Genomic DNA, 12,250 nt, shown 5'->3' with positions numbered 1-12,250 from the left:
AGCTGATTGTAGGCAAACTAGAAGCAGCAAGTGATCTGTTATTTCAAATAAAAGATACTCCATAATATTCCAAGCATCGGATGATATAGTTTATAGGCCACAAAAAAATATGCCAGAATAAGTGTGTTCATCTTTAAAGTGTCACAAATCTTTTGGTTGTTTTCAGTAAGACAGGCATCTGTGCTTAAGCCTGCATTACCCAACCAACAAGGAGAGCTGGAAGCCTCTTGCCACCACTAGGGTGATATGGAACTTGCAGCGGTAGAAACCACAAGTGGTGGAAATTTCCTCTCTGTGCAACTCTTAAATCTGTTGCAGCAAAACCAACAAAAGTCTTGTAGTGCCCTAATGATAAAGAGTCCACTTCATCATCTGCATGACGTGTGTGTTATCTTCATTTGTGAGATATATGCATGGTTGTAACAGGGCAGGGAGAGAGATTGTAAACAGCAGGTTAAAATGGCGAAGACATGCAAAATTATAGTCTGCAACAATTTATTTCAAGCCTATTAAAATGTAAGCAAAACAATGTAAAACTTAAGCAAAGTAAGCACAATGAACATTTGCAGGGACCGTTCACCACCATAGCAATGGAACAAATCTCTTTCCTCCAGATTCATCAGATGGGACCCAACGAGCAACAGCCCATCTTGGCTAATGAAGAAAGCACCGAAAAGAGTGAATGGCGTAAACAATCTTGCCGATGCGAACTCACCCCAGTGGCATCGTGTAATTGTATTTATTGCACTTCGCTTTTTATGGGAAGTGAGCATCTCATTTGCAAGCCGTGACTTTGCATTATGCTGAGCAGGTGGCAGGATGGGTATTGATGAGAGCAAAGGGAGGAGGATCCCTGAACATCGCTGACTGCAGTGGCAGGCTGCAGTGCAGCACAACATACTTAACCCCTTCTGAAAATAACAAAGGTACAAGAAACGCAGGAGGGCAAAAGGAGCTCCCATCTGGAACTCTGCTGAGTGTGTTAAGAAGGCTTTGATGTGATCAAAGCATCAGCATTATTTGTGTACATATGTGTGGCAGAGAGAAAAACAAAGGGAGCAGGCAATGTGGGATTGTGAGAAAGACAGGAGAAAGGATGCATTGGGCTCCGGCTCCTCCTCCTCCTCCTCCTCCTCCTCCTCCTCTTATTTTTAAACGCTCATGGCTCAATAGCTGGGCTTGGTCCAAACTATTCTAATCTGTAATCAGCTTCAGAAGCTTCCATAAGGAGATTCCAAGCAGGAGACCAGAAATCAAAATAAATATCTGCAATAGTCCCAGGGTCATTAATGTTCCACAATACTACCCAGGTTTTTTTGTGTGTGTTTAAAGGAGGTTCTGAAAAGGAATTGTGATTCCTCAGAACCTCATCTGTTGTTTTATGAACACAGAAAGCAAGTTTCTAGACCTTATGGTATGCCTAGTATTAGGTGCCACAGAAAGCTAAGTTTTCTGCATGCCTCTTGGTGACATAAAATGTATGTTCTGTTCAAATGGCACCGCAGACATTCGGCCCATGTTTATTCCAAACTGTATATGGAATCACATGCTCCTGGGAAATTAGTAACAGCTGCTTCTGCAATAGAAAATCAGACACTGCTTAAATTTCTTCAGTGTGTTACATAGTCTTAAAGACTCCAGGTACCATGCTAGATGGAAAGGTTTGAGGAATACTGAGTTCCATTCTCCTACCATTCACATAATTACCACTACCTACCAAATTAGTCCAACTCCTGGCAGTCAATCTATCCCATATTTAACACATGTGTGTACATGTTAAATTGTTTGTTTTTGTGTGTTTAATATATAGTACTTTGCAATCTACAATGAAAAGCAGTTTGCTACTCTTTATATGAGTTAAATAAACTACAGTACTTATTCTTTTACAGGACCAAGCCCTTGATGCAATGTGAATTTAAAATTGGCAGAATTACACCATGGTAGAAATCCTTAGAACTTAAAATGCATCTTTGTAAGAGCATAATCAAACATCAGTAAGAAAACCACAACTAAATCACCACCCTCCTTTTGAAGTCTTTGGGAAGCACAGTAGGAAAGGTTTTGCTGCTTTGTGCAGTAAACAAAGAGTCTTGGGGCACCTTAAAGACAAACAGATTTATTATGACATCATATTTCAAAGATTATGATACCATAAATGTTAGTCTTTAAGATGACATAAGACTCTGTGTTGTTTTTGCTGCAAGAGTCTAACATGGCTATCCTGTGGAAGTTGTGAATAGCTAACACCAGTCTTCGCCAAGCTGGTGCCCTTCAGATCTGTTGGATTGCAAATCCTATCATCCCCAGCAAGCATGCTCTTTGGTGGGGATGGTGGGTGTTGAGGTCCAACTCTAGAGGGCACCAGGTTGAGAAAGGCTGGGTTACACTCTACACAGCTTTATGTTAAAAGGTCTTCTATCAGAGATGTTGCATTTCAGCACCATGGTCAGCTCAGTTCCCTAGCCTGATCATTAACGGACCCTTGGTGACAAAAAACCCATCTTGCAAAGGGAATTTGCTGTGATTTTCTCTCTCTCTCTCTCTCATATATATATATATATATATATATATATATATATATATATATATATATATATATATATATCCTGCCTCTCTGATTAGATCGAGGCGGGGAACAACAGCAAGCATAAAATACATAAAATACTAATTAAAAACATAGTATATTGGAATGGTCTATTGACCGAAATAAACTGTTGAATCCAAACATAGTATACACTGTTAAAAAATAATCCTAAAAGCACATACACACACACACCCCATGCAGATTTCTGTCCTAAGCAAATTGGAGCACTCCCTTCTTGACCAACCTTCACAGGAAATATTAAATAAAATGCTAGGGTCTCTGGAAGTTTCAGAGACTTGATTAGTCAGGTTTCAGGAACAGAAAAGTGCTTTCATGTAGATCGAATCCCAGGTGTTTGCCTGTGGCTGGTAGGAACCTTTGCTGAACCAAAAGGAGACTATTTTGACCTCTTATGCTACTGGAGTGAATCTAGTTTTTTGGAGTTGTTTGTGGTTTTGCATGGTTTGATGTGTGCACGAACCTTGTAATACTCAACAAAAAGTTAAGGATATATATACAGTAGACCAATAGTATTTAATGTACAATAATAGAATTAAAATTAACAGTAATATTGCATTAAAAGTGCAATAGCATATTGCACAGAAACAAATGTCTAGTAGAGAAAACGTGAAAAGTCCAAACGTGTTAACTTTTTGTTGAGTATTTCACATTGTCTCTGCTAGACATTGTTTCTGTGCAATATGCTATTGTACTTTTAATGCAATATTACTGTTAATTTTAATTCTATTCTTGTACATTAAATACTATTGGTCTACTGTATATATATCCTTAACTTTTTGTTGAGTATTACATGGTTGTTTGTTAAGGACTTCACCTTTCTTTGCTGTTGTTGCATGAACCTTGTGTCATTGATGCTGTTGTTATCATCTTCATCTTCTGGGTACTGTGCTCTCAGTGTACAAGGTGTTATACAACCAAACCAATACAGACAAGTCCCTACTCAAAGGACATAGAATATAAAGTTTGATAGTAGGGAAAAGAATAGGAAGAGGAGATGGATGCAAAAGGTAAGGGATATGTATGAGCAAATGCAGTTACCTGTATGTGATTTATCAGCTTTCCCTCAGATGTAACCTTTGGCTGCAAGCAAAATAGCACCCCAGGTGGGTGGCTACAAGAAAAAGAGGGCCTTTTCAGTGGTGGTACCCCATCTGTGGAATGCCCTCTCCAGACAGGCTCACCTGGTGCCTACAATATGATAGTCTTTTCAGCATCTGGTGAAGATCTTTTTTTATTTTCCCAGGCATTTTAAGAACTCTTTTTAGTGCTTTTAGACCTTAGCACTTTTATGTTGCTGCTCAATTTACTTTGATTTTATGAGCCATAGTGTTTTTACTCTTTGATGCTGTTTTAGCTTGGTTTTATTATATGCTATTTCTATTCATTGTTTCATTTATTGTGTTTCATGTTTTTAGAGAGCAATCCTATGCCCCCCAGACAGCATCGGGGGAGGGGGTATAGGATTGTTCAATTTATGCTATCCAAAATCAGAAAAAGAGCTCCGACCTCAGAACCCAGAAACCATGCTCCCCAACTCTCCCAATCCCTCTCATAGCCAGGGTGGTTTTATCCATGCCAGCTGTGTCTCTGTGCACAGAAACAGAGTGTGGGGTGGGGAAAGGGGGCATTCCCAGGGGTGAGGAGGAGAGGAGACTGGGGCATCAGTCATATGAAGAATCCTATGGCCACCCCAGCCTCCTTCCCTCCTGGTCCCCAAAGCCTCTGCTACACAGGCAAAAACACCTCTTTAGCTTAAATGCAGAGCAGCAGGCACAACCTACCTGCTGTTCTCCATAGGAGGCTGGAGGCTTAGAGTATGCAGGGTGGATTATATAGGATTGCCCCCTTAATGATTTACACCACCCAGAGAACTTGGGTTATTGGGTGGTTTAAAAACATCATATATACATAATTTCTATAGGTGCCATCATTCCTAATACAGTATAATCACAACCCCCCCCTCTTTACTGCACTGGTTAATAGCAGTAGAAAGGAAGTGGGAAACCAATCGGGATTTGTACCAGGGGCAAATGTAGTCTAGGGTGCTGGCTCTGGTTGCCCATCAGGGCTGTGGCTTGGGTGCAAATGTAATGAGGGGTGGGGGGTTGCCGTTGGCATGGTTGAACATCAAGGAAGGGGAAGCTGTTCATGTTTAAAAGGAGGAGAATCAGGTCTTCTAGTGCTCAGGATGCTGCTGTGTGTCCAAAACCAAAAATATAAGCAAAGGTTCTTCAAATGGCAGGACATTACTTCAGGTGAAAGGACAACAGTGCACTGAAGGGCTACATGAGTATTCGGGTGGCAAAGCAGATAATCACTCACCCTTACAAAACTTTCTCTTTCTTTGAACTTTAAAACTAATGTCAGAACTACGCAGGCAAATGACGGCAGGAGCGGGGAGGGAAGGAGATGGTGCTTGAGATCAGCGACGGCATGGGTACTATACAATAGGTACCAGCTGCTCAAAAATATACACACTTCTGTCCCAGCAGCAGCATTGATTGAACAATGAAGGGGAAGGATCCAGATTTTCCCAGAGACTTCCTGAAGTGGTGGAAACCATGAGAACAGTTTTGCCGGTGATGAAAGCAATGGGGAGTGGGGAGGGATATTGCATTTTACAGGAGGAAGGCCAGAAGCTTCTCTGACAATGCATTGCTTGTAGTACCAGCCATAAAGAGGGCTGATGGAAAATTGCGTGAGGTGTGTTATGAATGGCCCTGGTTATTAGCCAACATTCTCTGGTTTAGTTCTTGTGCTGCTTGGATACACTTGGGCCATAGCTAGATGAGGGCTCACAGGGGATCCCGGGAGCAGGGAGAGATGATCCCTCCATTTCCCCAGGACTTTGCCCTACCCTTGCAACATGATTTTTCCGCAGTCCCGTGCTGATCTCGAGACCGTGGAATGTGTGGCTGGGTGTTGTGGTTTGTCCCAGCTCCTCGCACGGGCTGCAGAGCTCCTCCTTATTGGTGATGTGCTTTTAATAGCTAGCTGCATAGCTTGCATAGGGCGAACATATGAAAAGGAGGACAGGGCTCCTGTATCTTTAACATTTCTACAGAAAAGCTGTCATATATATGCAGAACCTGATGAAATTCCTTCTTCATCACAACATTTAAAGCTGCAGGAGCCCTGCCTCTTGACCACACATGGGGTTCTGCTGTTGTGATGAAGAGGGCATTTCATCAGGTGGTGCATGCATCCAAATGACACCTGCTGAAATTCCGTTTTCTGTACAACTGTCCTCCTTTCCATATGGTCACTGTAGGCTTGCATAAACGACTGGCCAGGTGCTGCTTTTCCAAGCATGGAAATAACACTGTGTGCTTGGAAAAGCTGCACCTCCTCCATTGCTGCCTGGCATGCTGCTCTTAAAGGCACAGAGTCCATGGCAAACCTCGTCCTAGCATCGTATCAATGATTTGGGGACCTAAGGACACTCACAAAAGGAACATTTCTTTCTTAGTGGCTCCCAGCTCATAACCTGGTTGGGATCGCATGTGATTTGTGTTTATTAAATAAATGACCTTTCACTTTGTGCTATCACCATGTGGTATCTGATTTATTGTGCCCTGCTAGATCAGAATGAAGGTCTGTTTCCCACAAGGGCCATTGAGATGCCAATAGGGAAACCCACAACAGGAAACCCACAAGCAGGGTCTTCCCTGCTGTGGGGCACTGGTACCGTATTTCTTGGATTGTAAGACGCCATCGATTGTAAGGCGCACACTAATTTCAGTACCACCAACAGAAAAAAAGCTTTGATTCTAAGAATAATAATTGCACCCGCGATTCTAAGATGCACCCCATTTTTAGAGATGTTTATATGGGGGGAAATGCATCTTAGAATCGAAGAAATACAGTATTTAGTGGCATGTTGCCTCCGAAGGTGGAGGCTCCATCATGTGTGATAGTGTTGATGGATGTTTCTTCTCATTGTTTTTTCTAACCCCACTTTAAAGCCATCCAAGCTAATTCCCATTAACACTTCCTATTCCAAATCATACCAGCAGATCTTTTGGGGTGTCTTGGTGGAAGCTCCAGCAGCCAAAGGGGGTGATCAGGAGTTGGAAATGATCGGCACTCTGCTTTGGAGGCAGGCGTTTGCCGAGGGTCCAGCTGCCAAGTGAGACCAACGGTCCATCTAGCTCAGTGGCTCTCCAGGGTTTCAGACAGGAGCCTTTCCCAGCCCCATGTGGAGATGCCAGGAATTGAATCCAGAACCGATTGCCTGTAAAACACGTGCTGCAGGACTGAGCTGTCCCTTCATGCAGAACTTGGCAGGATCTACACTGCTGCTTTAAAATGGTTTATAATAGAAGTGACAACTATTGGGGCCCAGGACACACTCCAGATACAGTTTTCAAACCGTTTTCAAAGTGTCATATCCTGCTCGGCGTCCATCTGCCCCAAGTTGGCTCTCCTCTGGAGATGGAGGGAAGAGGCTCAGGTGGGCCATTCTTTCTCTTTTCCCCTGGGGGCCTAGCTTTGCTATTACAAACAGAAATTTGGCATGTGGGCCACTCAGATAGCACTTTGCAGAAGGTGAAACAATCTTCCGCATTTCTTTAGCCCAGACTACCAGTTTATTTTCTTTGAAATAATGTTGAATTAATCCAGCACCTTTGCTTGCTGAGCCCTCTTCCCCCCTCCCCATATTTTCTTATCCTTTACATCTAGACTTGATTCCCTCTCTTGTTGTTCTGGATGGCAGTATTGCTCTCTGTGTGCACCGTAATCTCAGGTTTGTTTATTCAGAAGCAAGTCCCTCTGTGTTCAATGGAACTTACTCACAGGAAAGTGTGCATAGGACTGCAGCTTTGAGCTTCATGCTAGCCAAGGTGAAAAAGGGCATATACAGAGAAACAAAAGTCCAGTGTAAAGCGTCACTAAAAGAAGATTCACTACAAATACTCTGCAGTCGGCAGTTTTGCAAGGAAATGAGCAGGTGCTTAGTGAATAAAGCTTATTCTACTCTCCTGTGCAAAACATGTCCTTAGGAGTCTAGTTCTGATATGACAATTGCAGGTGCACAGAAATCAAAAAGGAAAGCCAAGGTAGCTAAGGGCAAAAGATGCTGCAGACGGCAAAGCCTCATACCTTATTCATGGTGAACTGCTGAATAGCTTGCAATGCTCAGTCTCTTACAGATCTAGGGGGCATTTGACTTAAAACTCACGTCTCCTGCTTTACAGCACTGCGGGTTAACGTCTTATGGGTTGATGCCATTTCCAGTTGAAATGAATCAATTGTAATCTTTTACCCACCTATCTGGGAGTAAGCCTTATTGAACTCAATGGGAATTCCTTCTGAGTAGACATGTATAAGATGGCAATGTCTTCCTATTAGGGGATTCCCTATCCAGATCTGGAGAGAGAGAGAGAGAGAGAGAGAGAGAGAATCAAGTGGTAGAGAAAGCCTGAACAACAAACAAGTACATCTTCTGGAGGCTAAGATTAAATCCAGAAAAGAGAGAGGTGCTGTTAGCCAGTAGAAAGGCAGGATCAGAGACTGGGATTCAAGCTGTTCTGGATGGGACTGAATTCCATGTGAACGATCAGGCTTGTAGCTTCAGAATGCTTCTGGAGATTATGCTGTCCTTTGATCTGGTGGCTCCAATGTCAGTGGAGCTGTGAATCTGCTCTGGGGTTCAGTCAGAAACAGCCAGAACTTTAAAGGAGCAGTCCAGAGTGCTGGACCATGTCCCAAAAATTAAGCTCAGTACCTTGTTTTTCTTTTTTACTCTAGAGTGGGTGCAGAGGCCCCGATCCAGATCTTAAAAGTCCCAAACACATGCACACACACACACACATTCCAGGGTCCAGATGGAGGGCCCTACACCTACTCTAGAGTAGAAATGTGTTGTACTAGGGGAGAGACCTAGCTGCAAGTCACCAATTTAAAGTAGTGTCTGTTTGGGGCCTAAATCTTTTCCCACCAGTGGAAGGTGGTGGCTCCAATGTTGGTGGAGCTGTGATTCCATCCAAGGTTTCAGTCAGAACCATCCAAAACTTTAAAGGAGCTTTCCAAGGCCCTGGACCCATTTTGGGGGTGTGGTTCAGCACCTTGGATAGTTCCTTTAGACTTCCGGGTGATTCTGACTAAAACCCAGAATGGAAACACAGCCGTAGCAAAATTAAAGCCACCAGCCTCCCTGCTTTCTCATCAAGATTTACTGCAGCTAAAGACAAAAGGCAGCTGAATTGCCAGCTAGGGACCTATCCTGACTGGGCAAAGCCGAAAGGAAGGCTTTGGGCAATAAGAGGTCATGGCTCACGACAGCAGGAAGGAGGTGATCTCTGCAAGGAATGCAAGGGCAGCAGCTGTTTATAACCATTTGTGTCCATCTGTACTGGATTTCTGCTGGAACTTTCTGTAGGACCTTAGGGTGGTTGCCTGGAAACTGGTATTTTTCTGAATCTCAACAATGGTAGCCAGCCCACAGATGTTACTAAGCATGGACCTTTAGCACGGACAAACAGGCCATACACATGGGGAAGAATCTTGGTCAAGTCTCTGAGAGAGCTTTTTAAATAGAAATGAGCCACGGTTCATTGGAATGGAGTGGGTGGAGGGTTGTCTCCTGGGCATTGGGATGATGGCAAAGAAGGAAGAGTTCGGAGAAGGAAATGCCCAGAAAGTAGGTCACCTACCACAAGCATAACCAGTCAGCCTGCGCTCTGTGGGGGATCAGCTGTTCTCTGCAATCAAGCTCATTGGCCATGAGCAACCACTGTGCATCTTAGGGCTGAGAGGCCTTTTGTGTAAGCTAAGGGAGCCCTTTGTGTTTGCCTGCCAGAATAATTAGCCTGCAAATATTGCTGCCTATTTTAAATTATGTAAATGTGCCAAACTGCCTTATTAGCAGTAAGACATGGATTACTGACTGCATTTCCATGTATTTGAAGCCTGCTTATGCCAATGCTAATAGCTCAGCTGTTTACAATCATTACCTACACATTTTGCAGAATTGCTCCTACACTTCTCTGAGAGTGGGGCTTGGCAGCTTTGTGGCATCCTCCTTCTTGCACACATTTCTGATTCTGTATTCATGACCTCAAAATCCAAACAGACACTGAAAACAGAGGGGAACTTCTTTGCATCTTTGTAAACAGCCAAACAGGCGTGATGGTGCAGCTATGGAAAGTCAACAATCAAAATGATTTTTAGGCATCATTTTTAATCAAGGATTGCTCCTGATTCATAATTCAGATTAGTTATTATAAATATATCAAGCACCTCTCTTTGATTACAAAGCACCCAACAACCAGCTGTCACTTTGGAGAAGTGTTATGGGAAACATCACCTGGTATTAGGACATCTTTCTTTGTCTTATGCAGCAATGTGCTACCATGTCCCTGAGTGGCTCCATCTTATCCCCTCTGATTCTGCTGCCAGAGCGACAAAAAGGCTGAGACATTCAGAAAGCAAAGGAAGGATCCCTCCAAGGTCATATGGCAAGCTCCAGCCATTGCCAAAGATGGAAGCTTGGGGAATCAATCCCCCACACCGGCATTTTAATGAAGATATTTTCCATACCATTTCCACCATATGTAGCATCACAGGGTCTATGAATATGATACACACAGGTGAGCACTACTGATGCTGACAATAATAAGCTGTACATGTTAGCAGGCTCATTAACAACCAAGGAACGAGTATTCCCAGTGCTGCCATTAACCATGTCTGGACCTGGTGCTTTCTCTCTCTCTCTGGAACCTGGCATGAAAGCGAACTACCTTCATAAGCAAAATGAGCCTTGTGTGGCTTTTTGAGAAGCTGCCGAGGTAATATAGCTCAATCAAAACTCAACAAGGGTGGTGGTTAATAGATCAGAGCCTTTGCCATCAACTGTCAATTCAAAGCCATTACCTAATGGGTGTTTTGAGTGCTGACCAGGTTCCATCCTCTGAAACTAACTGGTCCTGACAAATGCTGGAAGCATGAATCTTCCCAAGACTTCATCATCACTTTGCTATGGCACTGCCCCAAGGTTTCCCCATCTTTTGGCAAGGAGTTTCTGACAGAATCAATCTAGGAGGAAAATCAAAACTAGTGACCATGTTTTCCTGCTGGCTGATGCTGAGTTTCTGTCTGTGCCTTTAGCTAATAGTCTGCACATTCTCACAGTCCATTGCCTAGCAGAGGCAACACTTAGGAAAAGCATCTCCATATTTCAGTCCACATGTGATTATTCCTCAGAGGCACTATAATTCTGGGTCTGTGGAGTGATGCTGCCGAGCCTTGCATTGCTTGGTTCAGAAGAAAGGGTCTCGGATGAAATGAGCATTATAAGAGAGCTTCGGCAAATGGGCAGTATGGAGATGTAATAAATGAATAATAACACTGAATTCAACTCCTTCCCTGATGCCATATTATAGAGCTGGGGAAAGTGCAGAAAAGGGCAACTGAAATGATCAAGGGGCTGGAGCATCTCCACTATGAGGGAAGGTTACAACAACTGGGATTGTTTAGGTTGGAGAAAAAAGGAGGCTACGGAGAGACATGATAGACGTGTACAAAATAATGCATGGTATGGAGAAGGTGGATAGGGAGACATTTTTCTCCCTCTCTCAAAAAACTAGAACCTGGAGTCATCCCATGAAGCTGATTGGTAAGAGATTCAGGACAAATAAAAAGAAGTACTTCTTCATAGAGCGCATAGTTAAATTATGGAACTCACTGCCACAAGATGTAGTGATGGCCACCAATGTGGATGGCTTTAAAAGGGGGGGGATAAATTCCTGGAGGAGAAGGCTATCAATGGCTACTAGCCCTGATAGTTGTATGCTATCTCCAGTATTCGAGGCAGTAAGCCTGGGTGGGAGGGTGCTGTTGCTCCATGTCCTGCTTTGTTGGTCCCTGGCCGATGGTTGGTTGGCCATTGTGTGAACAGAGTGCTGGACTAGATGGACTGATCCAGCATGGCGCTTCTTATGTTCTTAGGTTCTTACTTGTTGCTGTTGGAGCACCATCAGCAGAGCCCCCTGGACTTGCTCCTCTTCTTCATCATTACCATCTTCTTGCTCACCTGCCTTCTGCTCGGGTCTAGAGGAGCAGTAGATGCCACTGCCTACTTGCTCACTGGTTCTCTGCCTGTCAAGCAAGCAAATGGTAGCAATGATGAGAAAGAAGATCAGGAGCAATGCTGGTGGGAATGTAGACCCAATGAATGGAAGAGGCTCAATGAGAGGGATTGGCCCAAGGGCTCTTTAAAACCTGAAGATGCCATTGAGCATCAGCCATGTATTTTATGGTTTTCATTTTTACTGAAAGCTGCCCAGAGAACTTTTTGTTATTTATTTTGTTATAAATATTGTAACTGGATGAGAGGGAAGCAGGATTTGGACAACTGATCCATGGGCGGGAGAGGACTTGGAGTCTCATGGGAGTGGTGATAAAGACACATCCCTGAGCAAGGTCACAACACAATGCAAATAGATCCAGATTGGTTTGGTTTAAGCCAAGTTACTTCCCAATATTGTGGTTTGAGGGTGGAAGGATAGCTCAACTCAGTCGGACCCAATACGACTGGAGCTTGGCGGAACTAGTCTTATGCCCAGAATGATTATTGTCATAAATGCTTAAATGGGCTTGTGTATACTAAGTACGCATATCAAAGGCACAAACATCTTTGCTCAA

Source organism: Elgaria multicarinata, chromosome 1 (genome assembly GCF_023053635.1).
Source record: "Elgaria multicarinata webbii isolate HBS135686 ecotype San Diego chromosome 1, rElgMul1.1.pri, whole genome shotgun sequence".
NCBI classification, from domain to species: Eukaryota; Metazoa; Chordata; class Lepidosauria; order Squamata; family Anguidae; genus Elgaria; species Elgaria multicarinata.
This window is presented reverse-complemented; position numbering follows the sequence as displayed.